General features: G+C 41.0%; 1 long non-coding RNA gene across 11 annotated transcripts in view; it reads right to left on the reverse strand.

The window, feature by feature from the left end:
* LOC147359077 (uncharacterized) overlaps window positions 1-12,441 on the reverse strand; it is a 49,394-nt gene that overhangs the window by 34,845 nt on the left and 2,108 nt on the right. For 9 of the 11 annotated variants that reach the window (XR_015140520.1, XR_015140514.1, XR_015140515.1 and 6 more), the window contains exon 2: window positions 4,737-4,859. This is a non-coding gene — a long non-coding RNA (uncharacterized LOC147359077). Of the gene's footprint in view, window positions 1-2,209; window positions 3,995-4,638; window positions 4,860-12,441 lie in introns of those variants that run through there. The other 2 variants (XR_015140519.1, XR_015140518.1) reach the window with 2 other exon arrangements.

The raw sequence follows: 12,441 nt of genomic DNA on the forward strand, positions 1-12,441 counted from the left end.
AAGTTTTCCCTGAGACGTTCACCTTGCAAAGAACACTTGCTCTTTAAACCTTCTCTGTTCTCACTAAATGGGTTTCAAATCCTAGATGTGTCTCACTCCATAGCCCATTCTAGCTACCCTTGTCATAATTTCAGTAGTGTATTTCATTTTGGAAAATATAAAAGATAGGGCTTCCCAGGTGGCTCAGTGGTAAAATAATCCTCTTGCCAACGCAGGAGGTGCAGTAGACCCTGGGTGGGGAAGATCCCCTGGAGTAGGAAATGGTAACCCACACCAGTATTTTGCCTGGAAAATCCATGGACAGAGGAGTCTGGCGGACTATGGCCCAGGGGTTGCAAAGAGTCAGACACGCCTGAGCCACTATGCATGTACACAGAAATAAAGAAAGAGGGACTCCCCTGGTGCTCCAGTGGTTAAAAATTCACCTTGCAATGCAGGAGACACAGGTCGTATCCCTGGTGAGGGAATTAAAACCCTACATGTGGTGGAGCAACTAAGCCCACACACAACTAGATAATCTGTACACTGCAACAGAAGATCCCTCATGACACGGCAAAATCCTGTGTGCCACAACTGAGACCCAAGGGTGGACACATAAACAAATAGATGAGTAAATATTAAAAATAAAATACAAGATAGCTTAGGAGGGTCCATCCACAGTGATTCTGGAGCCCAAGAAAATAAAATCTTGGGCTTTTCTTTCCCCCTTCCATTTTTTCCCCTCCTATATGCCGTGAAGGGATGGGATAGGATGCCAGTGTCTTAGTTTTTTGGATGTTAGGTTTTAAGCTGGCTTTTTCACTCTCCTCTTTCACCTTCATCTAGCAGCTCTTTAGTTTTTCTTCACTTTCTGCCATTAGTGTGGTATCATCTGCATATCTGAGGTTGTTGATATTTCTCCCAGCAGTCTTGATTCCAGCCTGTGATTCATCCACCCTGGCATTTCACATGATACACTCTGCAGAGAAGTTAAATAAGCAGGGTGACAACATACGGCCTTGTTGTACTCTTTCCCCAATTTTGAATAAGTCTCTCATTTCACGTCTGGTTCTAACCATTGCTTCCTGATCTGCATACAGATTTCTCAGGAGACAGGTCAGGTGGTCTGATATTCCTATCTCTTTAAGAATTTTCCAGAGTTTGTAGTGGCCCATACAGTCAAAGGCTTTAGCATAGTCAATGAAGCAGAAGTAGATGTTTTTCTGGAATTCCCTTGCTTTCTCCATGATCCAAAAAATTTTAACAATTTGATCTTTGGTTCTTCTGCCTTTTCTAAATCCAGCTTGTACATCTGAAAGTTCTCAGTTCACATACTGTTGAAGCCTAGTTTGAAGGATTTTGAGCATTACTTTGCTAGCATGTGAAATGAGTACAATTGTACGGTAGTTTCAGCATTCTTTGACATTGCCTTTCTTTGGGATTGGAATGAAAACTGACATTTTTCAGTCCTGTGGCCACTGCTGAATTTTCCAAATTTGCTGACACACTGAGTGCAGCACTTTAATAGCATCATCTTTAGGATTTGACATAGCTCAGCTGGGATTCCAGCACCTCTACTAGCTCCGTTTGTAGTAATGCTTCCTAAGGCCCACTTGACTGCACACTCTTGGATGTCTGGTTCTACGTGAGTGATCACACCATCATGGTTGTCTGGGTCATTAAAGACCTTTTTGTAGCCTGAGTGAGGAAAATACATTAGATCTCACACTTGAAAATAAAACTGAGAAGAAAATTCACCTGAGAAGACAGATGAAAACACAAGTTTAAAAAAAATAAGTGCACTTAAAGAGCTCAAATGCATCTGCAAATAAATAATAAAAATTAATACTAAAAATATGATTTCTTAATAAAAATCAGAAGGTGAAAAATGATCACTGCTAAGATCTAAAATGTATTTATTTATTACAAAATAGGCTTTGTGTTTAGATGATTTTTCCCAACTGTAGGCTAATGTAAGTGTTTGAGCACACTTAAGGTAAACAAAGCTAAACTGCTATGTTCAGTAAGCTAAGTGTATTAAATACATTTTTGACTTATGACATTTTCAAATTACAATGGTTTTATCAGCACATAGCCCTATCATACGCTGAGGAAGATCTGTATAAGCAAATATTAGCAAGTTCTCAAAAAATGATAGACTAAGATCAAGTAAGTTTTGTTAAAGGAATGTGGAAGTGGCTTGCTATTAAAAAAAAAAATCACTCTCAGGGAACATCAGCACAATTTATTACATCAACCAGCTAAAGGACAGAACCCATGGAATCTTAGCAATAAATCTTGGAACATAGAGGGCTTTCATCAAATTCAAGAACTGTTCCTAATAAAAACTCATAATAAGTAATGAAACATTTCATCTGCTAAAAACTACCTGGAAACCAACCACAAGTATTATTCTAAATGCTAAGATACACTAAATTATTTTCCTTAAAATCAGGAGCTAGATTGGAATGTCTTATTATCACCCTCATTCTTTATAACTTATGTTGTTAAATAACTGGCATAAATACTAGAAAAGATAATAAAACCACACTTTTTGCTGATGATATAATTGTATGCCTAGAAAGCCAAGAGACTCTATTAAAAAATATATGAGTAACTAAGACTGAACTGAACTGAAAGAATTTTAAAAGATGGTAGTATACAAAATATCAGATAAAGCAGTTTTCCTCTAGCAATAACTTCCTAGATGAAATAGGAGAAACACTATAACAGTGCTAAAATGTATATTAATATGGGATTATCTATAAAAAGAAGCTCACATGATGTATAAGGATCTATATTGCTATTGCTATTGCTAAGTCGCTTCAGTCGTGTCCGACTCTGTGTGACCCCACAGATGGCAGCCCACCAGGCTCCCCAATCCCTGGGATTCTCCAGGCAAGAACACTGGAGTGGGTTTGCCATTTCCTTCTCCAATGTGTGAAAGTGAAAAGTGAAAGTGAAGTCGCTCAGTCGTGTCCGACCCTCAGCGACCCCATGGACTGCAGACTTCCAGGCTCCTCCATCCATGGGATTTTCCAGGCAAGAGTACTGGAGTGGGGTGCCATTGCCTTCTCCATAAGGATCTATAGGAAACTATAAAATCTTATAAAAAATGGAAAGATCTTAACAAAGTTGAATATAACATTTTCTGGTTTGAAATAACTCAATATCATAAAAACATTAATTGTCTCAAAGCCAATAATAAATTTAGTTCAACCCCAAATGGAATTCTAAAATGATTTAATTGTCTAAAATATTCTTAGAATTTATATGGATGAAAAAACACCCAAAGATATCGGAGAAAAGTATGGAAAAAAAGAAAACAATGTGTAGTTAGAGAGTAGGAAGATTGGTTTTGGAAATATCAGAAGGCACTGTATTATCAAGGTAATCAAATGATTATGGTATGACATGGAAACATACAAATAAATCAGTTGTTAGGATAGTTAATTGGAAATAGATTATAGTATATGTAAAAATATATGTAAGATGGATTAATACCACAGTTGTAGATTGATGTATTTAGAGCAATTATACAAGAGGTCATATAAGAAAAATGGGAAAAGGATACAAACAGATAATACACATAAGACCAACTCCAAATATAACCAATATAAACAATGCTTTAGCGACTTCCCCGGCGGTCAGTGGTTAAGACTTTGCCTTCCAATGGAGGGGGTGCAAGTTTGATCCCTGGTCAGGGAGCTAAATGGAGAAGGCAATGGCACCGCACTCCAGTCCTCTTGCCTGGAAAATCCCATGGACGGAGGAGCCTGGTAGGCTGCAGTCCATGAGGTCGCAGAGTCGGACACGACTGAGCGACTTCACTTTCACTTTTCACTTTCATGCATTGAAGAAGGAAATGGCAACCCACTCCAGTGTTCTTGCTTGGAGAATCCCAGGGACAGAGGAACCTAGTGGGCTGCCGTCTATGGGGTCATACAGAGTTGGACACGACTGAAGCGACTTAGCAGCAGCAGCAGCAGCAGCAGGGAGCTAAAATCCCATATGACTTGAGGACAAAAAAAGAAACAATATTGTAACAAGTTTAACAAAGACTTTAAAAATGGTCAACATCAAAATAAATAAATAAAAACACACAAAAAACCAAAACCTTAAAAAAAAAAGATGCCCTAAAGTACCAGTACTCAGGAGAATGCACATAACACTAGCAATGAGCTGCCATTTCACACTTATTAAATGGCCAAGAAGAAAGTTAACATCTATTGCTGGCTGCAACGTGGAGAAAGAAGAATGCTCTCAAACATCCCTGGCGGAAATGTGAAAGCTTTCTGTTGTGAAACTGTCAAACACCATCTCATAAAATTAAAAATATTTATACTTTCCAACCCAACAGTCCCACTCTTAGGAATCTAGCCTCCAGAAAGAAAATCATCATGAATTAAGGAAATATATAAATGGTATTTCCTGTAAGATTGTTTTTAGGAAACCACTGGAAACAGATTGAATGCCTTATTGCGGGGAAATGACTACATCAAGTGTGAAGTACCCATACCAAAGGAAATATGCAGCCATTTAAAAAAATGAATGAAAGTTCTGTCAAGTGACTTGGAGGAATTTCTACAAGATAAATGAGGTGTTTAATGTGATCTTTCTTGCAAAACAAGTAAGAACAAAATTAACCGAAAAACTCACGTGTGTGTGATGCATTTGTGTCTGTTTCTATATAGTGTTACTATATAGAGTTGGGAGGGAAAGGAAGACATTCAGACTGGGCTGTTCACATAAGTCACCTTGGGCTGTTGGCGTTGGGGTGTGGTGAGTGAGCAGGTGGGAAGAGCTGCTTTCACAGTGCACCACTGGAGTGAAATCTGCAGATATCTTCTCTTCCTTTGTGATGGGGGCATTGCTAACAGCTACAAAAAAAAAAAAAAGAGTAAACATTAGACATAATGAATTTTGACGTTATTATACAGTGTATTTCTTCCTTCCCAGAAACATTTTCCTTATTTCTATCTGAATTCAAAAGAGTGACAGTTCCAAAGAATAGCAAGAAGACATAAGAAAGCCTTCTTCAGCGATCAATGCAAAGAAATAGAGGAAAACAACAGAATGGGAAAAACTAGGGATCTCTTCAAGAAAATCAGAGATACCAAAGGAACATTTCATGCAAAGATGAGCTCGATAAAGGACAGAAATGGTATGGACCTAACAGAAGCAGAAGATATTAAGAAGAGATGGCAAGAATACACAGAAGAACTGTACAAAAAAGATCTTCACGACCCAGATAATCACGATGGTGTGATCACTCACATAGAGCCAGACATCCTGGAATGTGAAGTCAAGTGGGCCTTAGAAAGCATCACTACGAACAAAGCTAGTGGAGGTGATGGAATTCCAGTTGAGCTATTTCAAATCCTGAAAGATGATGCTGTGAAAGTGCTGCACTCAATACGCCAGCAAATTTGGAAAACTCAGCAGTGGCCACAGGACTGGAAAAGGTCAGTTTTCATTCCAATCCCAAAGAAAGGCAATGCCAAAGAATGCTTAAACTGCCGCACAATTGTACTCTTCTCACACGCTAGTAAAGTAATGCTCAAAATTCTCCAGGCCAGGCTTCAGCAATATGTGAACCATGAACTTCCTGATGTGCAAGCTGGTTTTAGAAAAGGCAGAGGAACCAGAGATCAAATTTCCAACATCTGCTGGTTCATGGAAAAAGCAAGAGAGTTCCAGAAAAACATCTATTTCTGCTTTATTGACTATGCCAAAGCCTTTGACTGTGTGGATCACAATAAACTGTGGAAAATTCTGAAAGAGATGGGAATACCAGACCACCTGATCTGCCTCTTGAGAAATCTGTATGCAGGTCAGGAAGCAAGAGTTAGAACTGGACATGGAACAACAGACTGGTTCCAAATAGGAAAAGGAGCTCGTCAAGGCTGTATATTGCCACCTTGTTTATTTAACTTATATGCAGAGTACATCATGAGAAACACTGGACTGGAAGAAACACAAGCTGGAATCAAGATTGCCGGGAGAAATATCAATAACCTCAGATATGCAGATGACACCACCCTTATGGCAGAAACTGAAGACGAACTAGAAAGCCTCTTGATGAAAGTGAAAGAGGAGAGTGAAAAAGTTGGCTTAAAGCTCAATATTCAGAAAACGAAGATCATGGCATCCGGTCCCATCACTTCCACTTTGTGGAAACAGTGTCAGACTTCATTTTTCTGGGCTCCAAAATCACTACAGATGGTGATTGCAGCCATGAAATTAAAAGACGCTTACTCCTTGGAAGGAAAGTTATGACCAACCTAGATAGCATATTCAAAAGCAGAGACATTACTTTGCCAACAAAGGTTCGTCTAGTCAAGGCTATGGTTTTTCCTGTGGTCATGTATGGATGTGACAGTTGGACTGTGAAGAAGGCTGAGCGCCAAAGAACTGATGCTTTTGAACTGTGGTGTTGGAGAAGACTCTTGAGAGTCCCTTGGACTGCAAGGAGATCCAACCAGTCCATTCTGAAGGAGATCAGCCCTGGGATTTGTTGGAAGGAATGATGCTAAAGCTGAAATTCCAGTACTTTGGCCACCTCATGCAAAGAGTTGACTCATTGGAAAAGACTCTGATGCTGGGAGAGATTGGGGGCAGGAGGAGAAGGGGATGACAGAGGATGAGATGGCTAGATGGCATCACTGACTCGATGGACGTGAGTCTGAGTGAACTCCGGGAATTGGTGATGGACAGGGAGGCCTGGCGTGCTTCGATTCATGGGGTTGCAAAGAGTTGGACACGACTGAGCGACTGATTTGATCTCTCATCTGATCTGAGGGTTTTTTGTTTAACAATTCAGTTCTCTTTACTTCTCCTTTAGAATTTACAATTTTAGACTTTTACACTCCCTCTCTAGGTTTTTATGTAGATTTAAATTTGTTATGGTGCACATTTTTCTAAAGGCAGAATGCTGGGTTCTCTTGTTTACTATGCCCTTACTGATGCTATTTTTTTTTTTTTGTACTTTTAGACACAACAGAACATATTTATATGAGCAAATTTTATTAATATCCAAACATTTTATCCTAGGTTATAATTAATAGGTGAGAATTAACTGTCTTAAAGGTCTCTTTATTCAGTTGAGGGGGATCAGGGAAGGCTACCTGGAGGAGGTGTTGTGACACACAGTAGGCCTTCAAATGTTTGCCAGTGAGGACAGTTCTAAACTGACACTGAACGGTCAAGTAGGGATTAGCCAGAGAACTGAGAGAACAGATAGGTTACTTCAGACAGAGGAAACACTAATAATGACAAGGGCATTTATTGGAAATTGACTATGTACAAAATAACTCAATAACTGCTCTGATGCATGAGCTCACAGATTCCACACATTAACCTTACTATTTCCAATCTATAGATGAGGAAACTGAGACTTAGGGTCAATGGGCTGTTGGGTGCCAAGCCCTCTTAAAGCACAATAAAGGGTGGAATTATGAGTCAAACTCCAGTCTCTGTGTTGCCAAACCCTGAGCTATTATCCACTGAAGTGTACTAACAGCAGGTATAAAATGCAAGATTCTGTCACCTGAGTGTATTGAGTGAGTTAACAGCTCACCCAGGCGTGACCATACTGCCTGTTTCACATTTCACTACCTGAAAGAATTTGGTAATGTTTCACACCTGGATGTTTGTGCACTCTGCCATCTAGACCTTTTAGAAATATGTTCAATGAAGCAATTGCCAGTATTAGCCTGCAGGTGGTCCCAATATTAATACTATTCTATTCAAATAAATATATATGTATTCTATTCTTTTAGAATATTTAAGATACCTAACTCTACTGAGTTGGGGAAAATATTTTCCTCAACATAATTCAATGATGTAAATACCTTTTACCTAATTTTTTTTCTGGAAATCTAAATAACTTTTATGGTAGGCTGTCTTCACGGAAGCTGTTCTTTACTCATATGTGTATAAAGCAGTAAATGGCAAGGATTCTATTCTATTCCAAGTGAAGGAAACATAGTCAAAACTCTACCTCATTTTCAGCTCTGTCTTGGTCTGAGATCATTTGTTTACCAGGAACAGAAATCCTCTAAAACTAGCTAAGGAAAAATGAGGACTTTACCTTAAAGACTTGACTTTACCAGAGTATTTTGTAGATCCCAAAGGAATCGAGTTGGTTTGGATCTCAAAAAGAGGCTAGAAAAGGAACTGGAAAAAAATCAGGAATCTTGGATTATTCTGGAGTCGTGTGTTCTCTGATTCTCTCCTCTCTGTTCACCTGCTTTATTCTTTCTACTGCAGATCAGCCCCTTCTGTTTCAGGACACAAGAACCCTTACCGGTTCTGGATAACTCCCAGGTCACTGTACAATTGAGTTCCCTAGTTTAAATGATTTGAAGGGTGAATCTGGCCCACTAATAAATTGCCTCCCCTAACATCCAGCCGTGGTCTGCATAATTGTGAGCAAGGGGATGTGGGCTTTTTAGTATACAGTATGTAGGGTTCCCCTCCAGGGTCTTGGAGAAGATGGATCTCCAAGCATAGTGGGGGCAGTGGGGTGGTAGGGCTTGCTGCCATTAAAGTAATAGTCTATGCAGACAGTAGTAACAAGAGGAATACCATTTCACATCAGATCAACTAAGATTAGATATTCCTGTCCAACTGGAATACAAGTGCAGTGCAAATAATTTGAAGATACCTTTATGGAAACTTTCTAATTTCACATATATAGCTCTTAGGAAAATGTTGCTTGATGCCCAAGAATGATATATTCTATAAATAATGTTTTCTTTAAATTTTCATATCTGACTTTAGGGTGAAATTTGACATGGACCTTAGTCATAGACTTGTGACTTTAGGACAACTTTCAGTTTAAAATGTGTTACTGTAACATATTTTGAGAAAACTCATGTGCCTACCCCACAAGGACCAGGCGTGTGCAGGTGGTGACCCACGTATATTCGTCAAATGAAAGGATGCCAAGTTTTGCCAGTCTTTCAAGAACCATGCCATTCTGTTCAGTTCAGTTCAGTTCAGTCGCTCAGTCGTGTCCGACTCTTTGCAACCCCACGAACCACAGCACGCCAGGCCTCCCTGTCCATCACCAACTCCCGCAGTTCACTCAGACTCACGTCCATCGAGTCAGTGATGCCATCCAGCCATCTCATCCTCTGTCGTCCCCTTCTCCTCCTGCCCCCAATCCCTCCCAGCATCAAAGTCTTTTCCAATGAGTCAACTCTTCGCATGAGGTGGCCAAAGTATTGGAGTTTCAGCTTTAGCATCATTCCTTCCAAAGAAATCCCAGGGCTGATCTCCTTTAGAATGGACTGGTTGGATCTCCTTGCAGTCCAAGGGACCCTCAAGAGTCTTCTCCAACACCACAAAAGCATCAATTCTTCTGCGCTCAGCTTTCTTCACAGTCCAACTCTCACATCTATACATGACCACTGGAAAAACCATAGCCTTGACTAGACGGACCTTTGTCGGCAAAGTAATGTCTCTGTTTTTCAATATGCTATCTAGATTGGTCATAACTTTCCTTCCAAGGTTAGGGACGCCAAAAAGAGTGTTTTGCCTTCTGTGTTATTCAGGGGATAATTTATGTACTCTACGATTTTGACTTTCCTGCCTGTGTCCTGCTGCCCAAAATGAGACCATCTTGTTCAACATTAGCACAGACTCAAATTATGAAACTCAAATCAGTCAACATCCCTGGCAAAGGCTTGACAGAGGTGAACAGGGAGAACAGTGCGAAGACTGAGGCTAAGAATAGATTGTTTTGGATGGCCTGTGGATATTCATCATGGCCTCCAATCACTTGCCATTATTAGCACTGATAATATCTGGCTGGCTGGCCGCTGCTGCTGCTGATGCTGCTAAGTCGCTTCAGTCATGTCCGACTCTGTGCGACCCCGTAGACAACAGCCCACCAGGCTCCCCCGTCCCTGGGATTCTCCAGGCAAGAACACTGGAATGGGTTGTTATTTCCTTCTCCAATGCATGAAAGTGAAAAGTGAAAGTGAAGTCGTTCAGTCGTGTCTGACTCTTAGTGACCCCATGGACTGCAGCCCACCAGGCTCCTCCATCCATGGGATTTTCCAGGCAAGAGTACTGGAGTGGGGTGCCATTGCCTTCTCCGATCTGGCTGGCTAGATTTCGTCATAGTCTCAGGTTCTATTTTCTTCTGAGTGAATTTAGTCAGAGCTGATGCTACTAAATGGATTTCTAACCCAGAGTCTTGGGAACATTCCAGGGGATGCTGAGTGGAAGAACAACCAGGTAGCATTTTTTTTCCTCTGCAGTTTCCTGCTCTGACAGTTCCCCCTGGAACATAACACCTGCCCTTCCACAGTTATCATAGGATACATAGATACAAAATAGGTTCTCATTTTTATTTTTTTATGTTTCTGAACCTTAGTCTCTACATTCTGTTCATTTGCTATATTTTCTTTCGAGATTCTTGAGAAAGGGCATTTATTTTTAGCAATCAGTGAAGCTATTCGAAAAGTGATTGGTTCTGCTATTGTATTTGCTGTGCCCCTCAAAGCACAGTCCTGAAATAAGGACTTGAAAACATAGGTTAGAGAGGAGCCTCTGGCTCTAGTCGCAAGCTAGACGTACTGTATTTGATACAGTCCACCAGATTCTACTGAATTTTAGTCCGTTATCAGTTTAAAAATATTTCAAATAGGTAAAAGCACAGATAGGTGACTATCTGTAGCGATAGTCAAATTCATAGATTGAGTGAGCATGTCCCACCACATGTGGTTCCCCGATGGCTCAGACGGCAAAGAATTTGCCTGCAATGCAGGAGACCCGTGTTCAATCCTTGGGTCGGGAAAATCCCCTGGAGAAGGGAATGGCTACCCACTCCAGTATTCTTGCCTGGAAAATTCCATGGACAGAGATGCCCGGAAGCTACAGTCCATGGGGTCGCAAAGAGTTGGACTGAGCAAATTTCACTTTCCAAGAAATCCTTATCTCCAAGGTGATGGTACTAGGTGGTGGGGCTTTTGGGGAGGTGCTTGGGTAATGAGAGCATAGCTCACATGGATAGGACTTGCACCCTTAGAGGCTCTAGAGAATCTTGCACCTCTGCTACTACATGAGGACGCAGTGAAAAGACAACTGTCTCTAAACCAGGAAGCCTCTTCTCACCAGACACTGCAGCTGCCAGCACCTTGATCGTGGACTTCCAGCCTGCAGAACTGTGAGAAATAAATTTTTGTTGTTTATAAGCCTCCTAGTCTACGACATTTTTCTTAAAGCAGCTCAAATAAACTAAGACACGGGTCTCCACCCTTTTCAAGTTTAGACATGTGTCTAACAATGGGGACAACCCCACTCCCACTCAGCAGGGCTAATTTTTTTGTAGCCAGCTCTTGTGTAAGTGTTTTCACAGTCTGTGATTTTCCCACGGTCAGATTATCCTTTTGGCCACCCCTGTTCATGCACCTAAGCACCAAGTCTTGAATATTTGTTATCATATACCTGGTATTATGTGACTCTCAAAATAGTTGTTGCCGTTCAGTCACTACGTTGTGTCCAACTCTTTGCAACTCCATGGACTGCAGCATGCCAGGCTTCCCTGTCCTGCACTATCTTCTGGAGTTTACTCAAATTCATGTCCATTGTGTCGGTGATGCCATCCAACCATCTCATCCTCTGCTGCCCCCTTCTCCTTTTGCCCTCAATCTTTCCCAGCATCAGGATCTTTTCTAATAAGTCAGTTCTTTGCATCAGGGAGCCAAAGTATTGGAGCTTCAGCATCAGTCCTTCCAATGAATGTTCAGGGTTGACTTCCTTTAGGATTGACTGGTTTGATCTCCTTGCAGTCCAAGGGACTCTCAAGAGTCTTCTCCAGCACCACAATTTGAAGGCCTCAATTCTTCAGTGCTCAGCCTTCTTTATGGTCCAACTCTCACATCCATACATGACTACTGGAAAAGCCATGAAACAGTACCATCTCCTTATTACATAAATTCTCCTACAGACGATTTATTAAAAAAATACCAAGTCACTGAGAGTCTCAAAAATACCAAGAGATTTGGGGTATGTCATCAGTTGCATAGATGCATTCCTTTCACAGATGCATCTGCTAATTCATTTTTACCAGTCTGCCTAAGCTGAAACAGAGAGCAGTCTCCATGCTCATTAGGTGGATGACCCAATAAACATCAATAGCTGTGACAGCCAGTCGAGAAGTGCTTTTTTCCCTTTCACTAAAATTCTAGTTTATTTGATGGGTTCTTAACTGTTGGTGGTTCAGATGGTAAAAGCATCTGTCTACAATTCGGGAGACCTGGGTTCAATCCCTGGGTCGGGAGGATCCCCTGGAGACGGAAATGGCAATCCACTCCAGGACTATTGACTGGAAAGTCCCATGGACAGAGGAGCCTAGTAGGCTACAGTCCATGGGGTCGCAAAGAGTCGGACACGATTGAGCAACTTCACTTAACTGTTGGGGAGATGGGGGGAGTGGCCTTGCCCAAA

This window comes from Bos grunniens, chromosome 14 (genome assembly GCF_055505025.1).
Source record: "Bos grunniens cultivar Pamir isolate PY7600 chromosome 14, Bosgru_T2T1.0, whole genome shotgun sequence".
NCBI lineage: Eukaryota > Metazoa > Chordata > Mammalia > Artiodactyla > Bovidae > Bos > Bos grunniens.